This window comes from Pyxicephalus adspersus, chromosome 4 (assembly GCF_032062135.1).
Source record: "Pyxicephalus adspersus chromosome 4, UCB_Pads_2.0, whole genome shotgun sequence".
Classification (NCBI taxonomy): domain Eukaryota; kingdom Metazoa; phylum Chordata; class Amphibia; order Anura; family Pyxicephalidae; genus Pyxicephalus; species Pyxicephalus adspersus.
The window spans coordinates 65,274,621-65,286,630 of NC_092861.1; the positions used below are offsets into that span (position 1 = coordinate 65,274,621).

At 35.8% G+C, this 12,010-nt stretch overlaps 1 protein-coding gene across 1 annotated transcript in view; it reads left to right on the plus strand.

Moving 5' to 3' along the window:
- LOC140328697 (isoaspartyl peptidase/L-asparaginase-like) overlaps positions 1-12,010 on the plus strand; it is a 78,140-nt gene that overhangs the window by 8,825 nt on the left and 57,305 nt on the right. The gene's annotated exons all lie outside the window — the stretch shown is intronic.

Below are 12,010 nucleotides of genomic sequence, written 5' to 3' on the forward strand. Positions count from 1 at the left end.
CCAGTGTTTCTTGACCTTTTTAACATGGGTGAACACATGAAATAACTTTTGGCCCTTTAGGGCACCACTACTATAATTAATATATCCACAGCTCACAGATACATTTGTGTGGTGGTCAGTAGGAACAGTGCCTCTTACATTTTAGGACACTGGGAAGAACATCACTTTCACATAGAGCCAAAAAGATGAGCAACCCCTGGAGGAACCCCAGTGTTCCAGGGAACCTGACTGAGAAACACTGGCCTGGATGGAAAAAAATATTTATCATGTAAAATTGCTCTTTTTATATATTTATAATATTTGTATTTCATATCTGTGTTTAGATGTTGGCCTAGAGGTAAGCTTTAAGGATATAGTGTTGGACACTTTAAGACACCTAATATGTTACTTGACTTTTACCAGCTCTTATTTTCATCTGAGCAGTGAACAATTTAGGTATAAAGAATACCAGCAATTTATGGCATGAAGAGGTTTAACTATTATTGTAATCCTCGCAAACTACAGCTCTTTTTACTATATCACTAATGTTAACCTATGCCCAAATTGCGCATACTAGTATTTACATATTCTGAACCTGTTGTAAAAAAACTGTATATCAAACTCTTTTGATTTTTGTCTTTATAACTGTAAGCACTGTGAAGGAATTACTTTATACATTTGGCAATACAGGTTAAGCTTTCTTTTTCTTTGAAAACAGAAACATGGCAGGCTGCCAGCCCTCTAATGTAAACAATGATACATGTTTCTAAGCTGTTAGAAACCAACTGTAACAGCTTCTAAGGTGCTTGTTTTTCAGTATCTTTTAATGTGAAAATGTACTAAATCACTTTAACCATAGCTTGTTCTAATATTTCTTTCAGTACAGTGCATGTTTAGAATATGTTGATAGTTCATTGTCCATAATTTGGGCACAGGTGAACTTCCATTGTAGGTTTCTGATGAAAATGAAATTTCACATTCCTAAATATGGCATAGGCTTAAAGGGTAAGTGAAATGTCTCAACTTGCACTTACACCGATCCTGATCTGACCTTATCTAACCCATCCCCCTGCACGGATACCTATACTTACCAAGATCTGATGGGTACCACTCTTCATTTTGCTTATTTATGCTACCTTCAAATTTTCTTCCTTGCCTTGTGTACAGTAAATTCCTAGGCTCTTCGGAAGCTGTTTCAAGGGGGTAGTAAAAGCTTAATGAGTACTTTTAAGATGTACTGTGCTTTACAAAGTGGTGAACAGGCATCAGGTCTGCGTAAGTATATCGTTACCTAAGAAAATAACTTTTTTTTGCTGTTTGTGTCCCTGTTGGGGAGATTAAACTTTTAGTTGCCCACTGGTAAAGGAAAACCCCCTGACAGGGACCGTTTGGGGCACTCTCTCTCTGGGCTAAAAATTTTGCTCAATTTGGAGAGGTCATTATCTTTGGAGGAAATTTCCTAGGGGAGACAACAAACATGTTAGGAGTTTACTTTTTTTTCCAAATATACACTTTAACTATGACATGCTTTTTTGCTTCATGTATTAATCTGCCCCCTCCAATTGATCAACAGTTGGGAAGAGTTTTTTGTTGCCCACTGACCATTGTTACCAGGACAGAAAGTAATAGGAATATCCAATGTTTTGCGCTGTCATCAGAGAAATAGTTAAAGGAAACCCCTCTGACGGGGAGCATTTGGGGCACCTCTCTCCCTCTCTCTCTCTCTCTCTCTCTCTCTCTCTCTCGCAAATTCAGATTACCATGCTTACTTCTAGTAAAATGATAATTATCATTTGTAAAACTTAGTAATTATTAGGTAAAACAGAAGTGATAATTCTGCACACTTTATAGTCAAATATATTGCCCCAAGAACTGGTAATACTATTCCTTCTACAAGAAAGAATGATTTTTTCTTTCTGGGGGTACTAATTAAATAAAAAAAAAAAAAATAATTGCCTGGTTGGCAGTGAAAGGTACAGCACTCTTTGCAAGGGATGGAAGATTCCTCATCTAGGTGAATCTGCCCAAGTATGACTGGACACTGACATCAATGGTACTGATTTATAAATACTTGAGGGAATAAAAAAACAATAGCACTATTTCTCCATTAGATTTCTTGTTTTATTTTCCTGAAGCTTTCCTTATGAAAGATGAAAGGAGCACGACTTTTATTGCAATTTTCCTGCCCCCTGTTTTTCTACATCAGCCCCAGAGAGATCTAGCCGACACAATGTTCATACTGTATGTAGACAGAAATGTTTCTGTTTTCTGCCTCAGTCCTTGTTCTTCTATCATCATTTGATCTTCTATTTGGACGTAAGTCTTTTTGCAGTGGACACGGAATCTGGATGTATTTTTAAGACATGTGGCTGTTGTTCTGTTAAAAATAATGACAGCAATATTATAGGCATTGGCAAAAACATTGTGTTTATGGTATTTATTTGATTCTTGAAACATTTTATTTTGGCATTAGTAACAGAATTACACATGTTTCTTGAATATATGCATTCATCAAACATATTCACCTTTCTATGGGTCATTTCAGACTTGCAGTTGACTACAGCATTCTCCCACAGGCCCAACCACACTCCCAATCTCCCCCCTTCAATTGATCAACAGTTGGGAAGCATTTTTTGCAAGTGACTTATCACATGGTTTCCTCCTCTGGAGGAAGGACTGCACCTCACCTTCAAGTGGTCGTCAGATTCTGTGGTTGATAGTTAAAGAGGGGTAGCTGGAAGTGGCTAACAGCTGCAGTTTTTAACTGCAAGCCTGAAAGGGGCCTTCCATAAATAGCACTTTTAATGTGTTATGGGGGTACAGTCTTGGACCCTTCCTAGGTAGCCCTTTGACTGCATACACAAAAGCATATAAAACTGGAATTCTAGCTCCTAGCTTTCCTAGCTTAGGAGCATAATGTTTCTTGCAATACCATTCTTCTTATCCCTAAATGTAGACAAGAGAAGCAATAAAACAGCACATGGTTATGAAATAAACTATGAGGATGTAGTTAATCATAGCAAATAGAAATCACTTTGACTGGAATTTGACTGGTTGTAATAGGTGATCATTCTCTGCACAATATTTGTTTGCCAATTGTTAGTGTTACTTGGCTTTGGCTCAGGACAGTTTGAGGCCCATCACAATGTAACCAGGCAAAAACATGCCCTTCAATAATATAATTTATCTGCAGATTTATTTTTCAGTGATTTCTTTATTTAGCATGTAGAAATGTTTAACTATAGTTTACTACTCTTGGGCCAATCTTCCAGCTGTGCCAAATCATGGTCCTTGTTACAAACACCTCCTGGAATATCAACCCGATTGTATACCTTTGTGTGATTAGCAAAAATATTTGCATTGTCCACCACAAACAGTTTTTGGGTCATTCTTAGGACATATGAGATTTAAGGTGAAGAAACAATTTTCTTGATTTGGAAAGAAATATCAGTTTGTGTAGATACAGAATGGACAGCTTTTTTCTGTAGATACAGAATGGACAACTGGAGAAGATAAACATGCGAGAACATGAAAATGTAAAACAGGACAAAAAGGAAACAGAAACATAGGGGTGTTTAGAGTTGGCAATGTGGTTTATGTTCTTGATACAAAATTACATATATCAAAAACAGAACATATATCATTACATATTATAGGTTTCAGTGATTTCAGTGTGTTTCTTTGTTTCTACCAGCTATTGCTAATCATTAGCGATAAAACTAGAAAATGTATGTATAGTTGATAGGTTCGTTGCACCCTGGTTTTGTATCAGGATGATTACTCTATTAACCATTGAAACCTATAATATGTAATGATATATGTTCTGTTATTGATATACATAATTTTGTATCAAGAACATAAACCACATTGCCAACTCTAAAAGCCCCTACTTTTCTGTTTCCTTTTTCCCTACTTCAACTCTCTATAACCCTATTTTCCTTATCGCTCAGTATGCCAAACATTTACTGTAACTTTGTATAATGTATTAGATAATATTTCTGTATAGAAACCCTAACAATAAACGTTTCATATTTGTTCCCTTTCCTGCTTGTCTTGCACTCAGTTACATTGTTGTCAAAAATCTTGTGAACTACAGAAAAAACCTCCCTCCTATGTTATGAACAAGGCCCTGTCCTGGCCTTGTCCTAGGCTGGCAATGTTGCTTCCCTATTGATATATAATAGAGTAAGGAAGTGTGGTCACCTTAATACAGGAAGTGTGTTACTGGCAGAAATACCAGGTAAAAATAAAAAAAAACAAACCCGTTTTTGTTCTTGGTTTAGTTCCAATAAAAAAAGGTTGAAAGCTTACCACCAAACTACAATGTGCCAATGTGCTACAATCCTATATGTTGGAGATTTTGTCCAATACAATTCAATAAAACTTTGTGCAATGCAAAGGAGAGTTTTAGATGTATGTACCAAACAACATTTATTTTTGTTCCTGCAACAATCCATGTAGAAATCGTTTACATATTTCTCCTAGTCTCTCCTAAAAACTGAACACATATTTTAGAGGGTGATTTCCACTTTTGTTATAAAAATGATATAACAGATACCATTGTTATACAAGCCATTGTAATTTAGTAATTATAAAAAATACTTTTAGGCTCAATCTACAACCAGCTGTGATTTTTAAAGCAATTTACAAAAATGCACACATATCTTTTTGCATGAACAATTCTGTATGCTGTTGTTGTACAGAACTCCCTAAGAAATGTCATTTCCTGTTCATATCATTGGTTCACTGCTGTTCCCAGCAGTCTTTTCACTTATTTCAACATTGGAATTGATCATGTAACTATAGCTCTCAGCACTCTTGGCACTTAGGAACTAAGAAGTGGCTGCAAAAACGAAACCATGGAAAGAATCAAAGTGTGAGCTTTAATACAAACAGCAGCAGTTAGGACTCTGAAATCAAAAAGTTTGGCATTCTGTTTTCAGGTTTAGACATACGGCTTTGTGACTCTCTCACTGCACAGTACATTCAATGTAGAGACCAATAGCATTCCCTATTATTTTTTAAGGTATTTTTATTAAATTCAACCACGCTAAATACCCATAATTTGCTTCCGCAGAACCATTGTCAACTTGTGAAAATTCCTATTTGTGTGAGTAAATCCCCTTATCATTAAAACAGTTGAAAAAAGGGAGGACTGGCAACTTTGGGGGGAGGTTAGTAATTAATATTATTAAGCAGTATGTAAGGCTCAGGTCAGTACCACTATTCCCCAGACACCAGTCCCCCAATCTATCCCCCCAGACTTCACCTATAGCAGCCCCCACTCAACCTCAGGAGACTGGTTGCGTCTCTCAGCACCTGGTTGCCCCCAGGACTTGGTTTGCAAGTGATGGTGTCTGGGGATAGGCCAGCAGCTGACCTGGAGCCCACAAATACACACTAGAGAAAGTTACCAGGGAATCCAGAAACAAGCCGAGTCAAAACACAGGAGATCAGTCCACCAAACCAGGTACAATGGAAAGGGTGCAAGCAGAGTCGGGGGCAAAGGTTGGCCCAGGCGGAGTTCAAACAGAAAGTCAGGAACAGGCAAAGGTCGGTAACAGAGAACGCTCAAAATCACTCCAGTAAAGGTAAGCCCAGCAAATGTAATAACAGGCACATATGACTGGAAGCAGAGGGGCTATAAAACCCTAGCAGCCAATGGCAGCATGGGATTACACAGGAACCACTCTTCTAATCATCTGCAACACAGCTCCGATTCTATTCAGCTGTTGCAGAGAATGTCAAGGGAAAAACCCCAGCTACAGGGAAACAGGAATGCTGCAACCCTCAGGGCATGGATCCTAAAACCTGCGTTGCCTTTTAGCAGTGATGCGCGTTGCGATTTAGCATGATTCAGCATTTGGTTTACTATGTATTGACTCTTGCTTTGCATTTTATCCAGTAGGTGTGTTTTCAGAGCGTTGGGGATCACAGGAAGTAACTCAATGGGCCTGATTTATTAAAACTCTACAAGGCTGGAAAAGATACACTTTCGTCAGTGAACCTGTATTCTCTCCAGCCTTGGAAAGCTTTATTAAATCAGGCCCAATATCTCTATCAAAAAGGTTATGGGGAACAGGAACTGCTGGGGCACCGAAAACAAAGTGAATTCTTTTTTAGGCTTTTATAAGAATTTTTTTACAAAAGACATTTTAAATTCACATGCATATTTGTTAGTAGTTATACAAACTTAGGTCATATTTGAATGTGTTTATTTAGAATCAGAACAGCCACTACATTCACATAAAAGTGATGGAAAAAAACAAAGTATGTCCCAAATATGAAAATGAGCTGCGCCATTGCCTAATGTCATGAGTATTAGAAAACTGTGACATGGGATTGCTTTTGTTTACTTTTAGTGCAGAATTTCCGGGTACAAGCAAGCCTTTAAGGAGAGATAATCTTTAAAGCTATACACTATACATTTATTAGGTTTCATAAGTAATGTAGACAGTGGTTGTAGTAGATTTTTTTCTGGCAGTACACACACTGATTTTTTTGCTTAGTTTATTTTATTATGCAAACAAGGTAACAAACTAGAATGATTTGTTTTTCTCTTGCTTGTTATATGTATATGTAATCTAATAAGGCTTATATGTGTTACTTTGCATGTATTAGTTCTACATTTTATTTGATAAATAGAATTATTTTAAAGTCTGGAAAATAAACCTGAAGCAACTAAAGAAAAAAGGGAATGTAAAAAAGAAGAAAACACTTAAATACCATCTCTTATTGTCTACATCATCAACATTTTTTGTCTCTAGATTAAAGACCAAGTAGACAAGCAGAATTAAATTTCAAAACCTTAGGGCCTTAGAATGTTTTGGACATAATGCACTGCATATTTGATTGTTATAGTAGATTCACCTGTTATGGCTGGCTTACCTGTAAAAACATTCCCCTAAAATCCTACTTTGCAGTCCCCACCAGTGCTGGTATGTCAGCTCTCCCTTTGGTCACTGGCACTTCCATTTTCATCCTCTCAATTTTCCTGGTAGGGATTACTTATTTTAACTCAACAGAGGAAAGGGCTGACAGTGGGCAGGGAAGCATGTTTGGTAGGATAGACTGTAATTGACACTTTTATTTTTATTTCTTTACAAATATTCCTTTAAAAAAACAAATGTAAATTATTTAGAATACATACTTTTATTATTAAATGTGAAGATGCTCGTTTGGTTTCTTTTCCTTGATTGAATGAAATTACTAAACACTACAACCCATGCCTGTTATTATAAATGTAATATTTGTGCTATAAAAGATCATCAATTTACTGGAATATATCATGATGGCTGAATTTGGCTTTGATTCATTCAAGATAAAAACTGAACTTACTGTACAAAATTTAAAAAAAAACCCAATCTAACGGTTCATATACCAAGGTGGTATTACTTTTTAACTGACATCATAGGTCACCTCCTGTGATTACTATATCCAGTTATCATAGGCAGGACATGAAGATATTACTTACTGATAATGCATACTCGGACCGGCTATGATATATTACACATCTTTGGACATACTTAGACTTTAACAATGGTGAGTGCTGCCTCAGTGAATGGACCTGAAGCAGTACAAATCTTAAACTCAGTGTTGGAGCAATAATGTAAGCCGCACAATTTGAATTGTACAATAACCTGTACATTTGCCAGCAACAATGTGCTTTGTGGAATTAGACGAATACTATAAATTCATAGATCTTCATTGATTTGTAACATTGGAAACTGACTAGTGTCCAATGTCAGGAATCTAGTGTGTGTGTGTAGTTTAAGATACCCTGCAGTTTAGGTTGGCTAATATGTGGTCCTCTGCCGACATCAAAAGCATCCTGTAATAATCAGCAAAGCACATCTTGAAACTTCCTGCCCATGTAATGACATCCTTGCATTTCCTAGTGTATTGTTTATTATACACATCACAAAAGTAGAAAAAAAACATGCTTTGTGGCCTTTGAATATACAGTGATATCATTTACCAGCATGTGTCTGCTGATCCAGATAGCAAGTATCCCACGAGTAAACATTTATGTTCTTTTAATGGGTTTGATCTGCGAAACACAGTGATGACACAGCATGATAAGATTTAACAGACAAAGCTTATTATTTGCTAATTCATTTATTTTGTTATAGCTGTGTCTCCCTTAAAAGGAGTCAAATAAACTTATTTTAAAGCATTTCCACAGTATTAAAAGCAGCATTATAAACTGCAAAGTATTGTTTCAATAAATTGTGTCCAATTCATATAATTTGCCAAGGTGGACACTTGTTTTGGTATCAACTGTCCCAGAGATTTTCCCTGTTTTGAGATATTTTCTTTCACTCTTTGGACAGAAAGGGAGGGCAATCTCCCCAATGGAACACAAAAACATTATAGGGGTTTTAACTGTTCCCTAGTTTATAGAAAATGTCAGAAAATGGCTTTATTTGTGTAACATAGTTTACCATTCGGGGTAAGTTGAAGAACCGATGAAATCAGATTGAAAATGTCAGGCCTAAATCCTTGAGCTACTGGGCATGACCAGCAAATATGTTCCATAGTTACAATACCACCAAAACCTCTAAATTAAAGAGTGGACCCTGAGAGATATTGAGCAATTCTAACCGGTACCAGGTACCACCAACTCAACATAGTCTTTTAATTCAAATCCACCAAGGCTATGTTGAGTAATATTTAAGAAACACTACTAGTTATTTTGCACCACTACTTCAACTTCCAAGTCTTTCCTACATCGGCTTCCCACGACCTCATGTAGGCAAGCTTGAAGGAGGGGGACAAGAGAGCTGAATACAAAACAGACCTTTAGCAGCATTTATGGGTTTACATAAACTCTTAAAGGTGTTGATCTGCATGGAGGAGATCCCTGAGAGATGGCCCTGTAATTTCCTATAAAGGGGGTACAGCAGGGTGCCTTTAACTCATCCCCTTCCCTCTCCATATAACTGAACAGTGTTGTGTGCACAGAGATCATTTGTTCTAGTGTTGCTTGAAATAATCACAAAGATCATTTCCAGCAATAGACGTTTAAAATGTGTGCATACAAATCAACAACTTTAGGAAGGCTGGTTTTATAAGATTGCGTTTGCCATTGCTACTACCTATTGTAATTAGAAGCTGAAAGCCTATTTTAAACATGCAGCGTTCCCACTGGTTGGTGGTTATAAGGGGAGGAACAGATAAAAATTTAAATTTTCAGTAACCCCCTGAAAGAGAAAAAAGACTTTATCATTTCAATTTAGTTGTGAAACATTTATCTTAAGTAAAGGCTTTACTTTACTTAGAATGCAAATTCACTTGCATTTCATTACAATAAGTCAAAAGGTAAATTCTAGTCTTGATATATACAAAAAAAGTATATTACAATAGAAAGAGAAGGTGAGCAACATCTAAATAAAAGAACTCAAAATATTTGTTGCATTTACCTAGATAAAATCCAGTAAGCCATAAGTCAAATGTTAGTTAAAAACTGATACTTTTACCTAGACAAAGTTCTGTTTGGATGCAGTTTAATACCCTGTAACTTAGCCCTATTCACAATAAGGACACATTCACACTAGCAGTAAAAAAGAAATAAAAACAGCTCCTGGGAGCCTACTTGCACTTGATATAACTGTCATCATTGTAGAACTACTTTGTAGCTTCCAGGCAAAAAACCTTTTTAATGAATTATTGGATCAATTAGATAAAATATTAATGGTTGGTAGCATGGGATTGCTTCTTTTATCCTATCCACAGATAGGTAATAGATCCCTGTTTATATTACTGCCAAGCATACCTCCATAGGATCAGAGGAATGACAATATTGGTGATGTTGGTCATGGTGATGATGATAATGATATACTTGAAGTACAGTACATTAAATAGGCAATCAGAACGAACTATTGTTTCAGAATTAGACCTGATATCATTTAACCACAGCTACCAATCAGATTTTATATGGTATTTACAAGTCACTACAATATTATTATCAGCCCATATGTATTATGGAATGGATACATAAGGCATGAAGTACATATTTTCAGAGACCGTATACAATATGCCTTTATAGGTTAATTGTTTCTTCAGTACATTATTTCTGTATATTATGAATGCTAAATTACTAAAAGCATATTTTATCTAATAGAAAAGATCAATAACTAAAGCTACTTTTAAAAAAACACTTGTACACACTTGAAAAAGCCGCGCCAAGTGGTTCCAATTCAAGTTTATAGAGGCAACATTTAAATGACATTAGCATGACGAAGAAAGGCAGTGTGGGCCTCCGGTGTATTATACTGGGTTTAACAAAGATCACACAGCACTCACTGAACTGCTCTACAGAATAATGCAGTCCTTTACCCGTCTAAGGGTCCCCCACAGCGCCCAGTAACATTCACTCCATAAAACCTTTGGATGAGGGCCATGTATAAAATGTCCATTTTGTATTTGATCCTACATCAAACACAACCTCTTATTTTACTGTATAATCATAATTATTATACCACAAAAAATACCATGTGTTCAATAAACTGTTAGTAAGATTAAATATTTGCCTATAAGCCAATCTAGCCCATAACAGAACCTAAATAGATCAGTGTTTTCCACATGTATGATAAACAAAAAAGAATATTGTAGCTGGACAAACCAAAGATAAACTGTAAAGGTCACATAGACAGAAAGTCATAAAACAGGAACTAATCACATTGAATAATGACTTCATCAGGACCTAAATACCCCTTAGTTATATAAGGTTTTGTTTTATACATTATTTAAAATAAATATCAGTAAATCTTTGCCAGTGGTGATTATTGCTGACATAATTTTAGCTATATTTTCCAGCAGTGGGAGCGTATTATATTGTAATTCCAGTTCCAAGGAGTCAGCTTTCAGATTGAACTGAATTTCAATACTTCCAATTTTCTATTCAGTCAGTTTTACTAATCAATAATTCATTCAGAACTATATATATTACATTAGTACAATGTCTCCTTTTTTCAGGGACTAAATTAGGACAGTTTCTTGTACAGTGAGTGGCAGTATTAGGGCAAATCTGGAAGAGATACAATACCACATAAGAATTAAATATCAAGTAAATTGCAAAAAAATATATCATCAGCATATTGAAAGATACATTTGGAAAACTGAATAAGTAAAATTAACATTTACGTGTATACATAAATATATGAATGTGATGTGTTTATTTTAAATTTCCAGCCAGGGGTCAACGAAATTTATAAAAAACAGAATTAATCTTATCTGGGTAATTAAAGTCACTAAATTATTAAATAATAATAAATTTGGATTCTAGTCTTGAATCCTTGCCAAAAGTTTGCATGCCCCCTCCTGTTAATGTTGGTTTTTCCCTACCTCCAAAAATATGGTGTTAGGTTAACTGGGTCCCTCAGAAACTTTCCTTGGTGCATGTGGGAAAGCACAACCAAAGTGCAGTGTGAGTACAATATGGAGTGAGAAAAAAAATAAAGTACAGTATATTATATTATATATAATGTTCATGAAGTACAGTATATTAATTAAAAAAAAATCTGTTTAAGGTTTAGAATGAGACCAAAAACTTGTGTAGGACACGGACGTTGTACATTTTTTTGTAATGTTAAGCGATGAATCACTGTTTTTGGTTAACTGGATTGTTCAGCCAATGGCCAGCACAATAAAATGAAAACTATGTTTATGTACAGGTTATATCCATGCAGAGGTGAGAGGGAGTCATCTAGGCAGACAATGCCAAAGCAAGGCACCAAAGATAGCTCACAATTGGTTGCACACTAGATCCTTCATTAAAAACAACATAATTTATTTTCAGAAATTATTTAATGAACAAAATCACATACAGAATACCTCACTATACAAGCATCAAAAAATAAATCATGAATAATATCCAAACTCTTGTAAAAACACAACACCAACTCTAAAGAATGTAAATATATACCAAATGTTGGAAACAACCTGTAAGGCCTGGTCAGTACCAGTATTCCCCAGATACCAGTCCCCCAATGTAATGCTGCAGTCTTCACCTATAGCAGCCCCCGTTCAG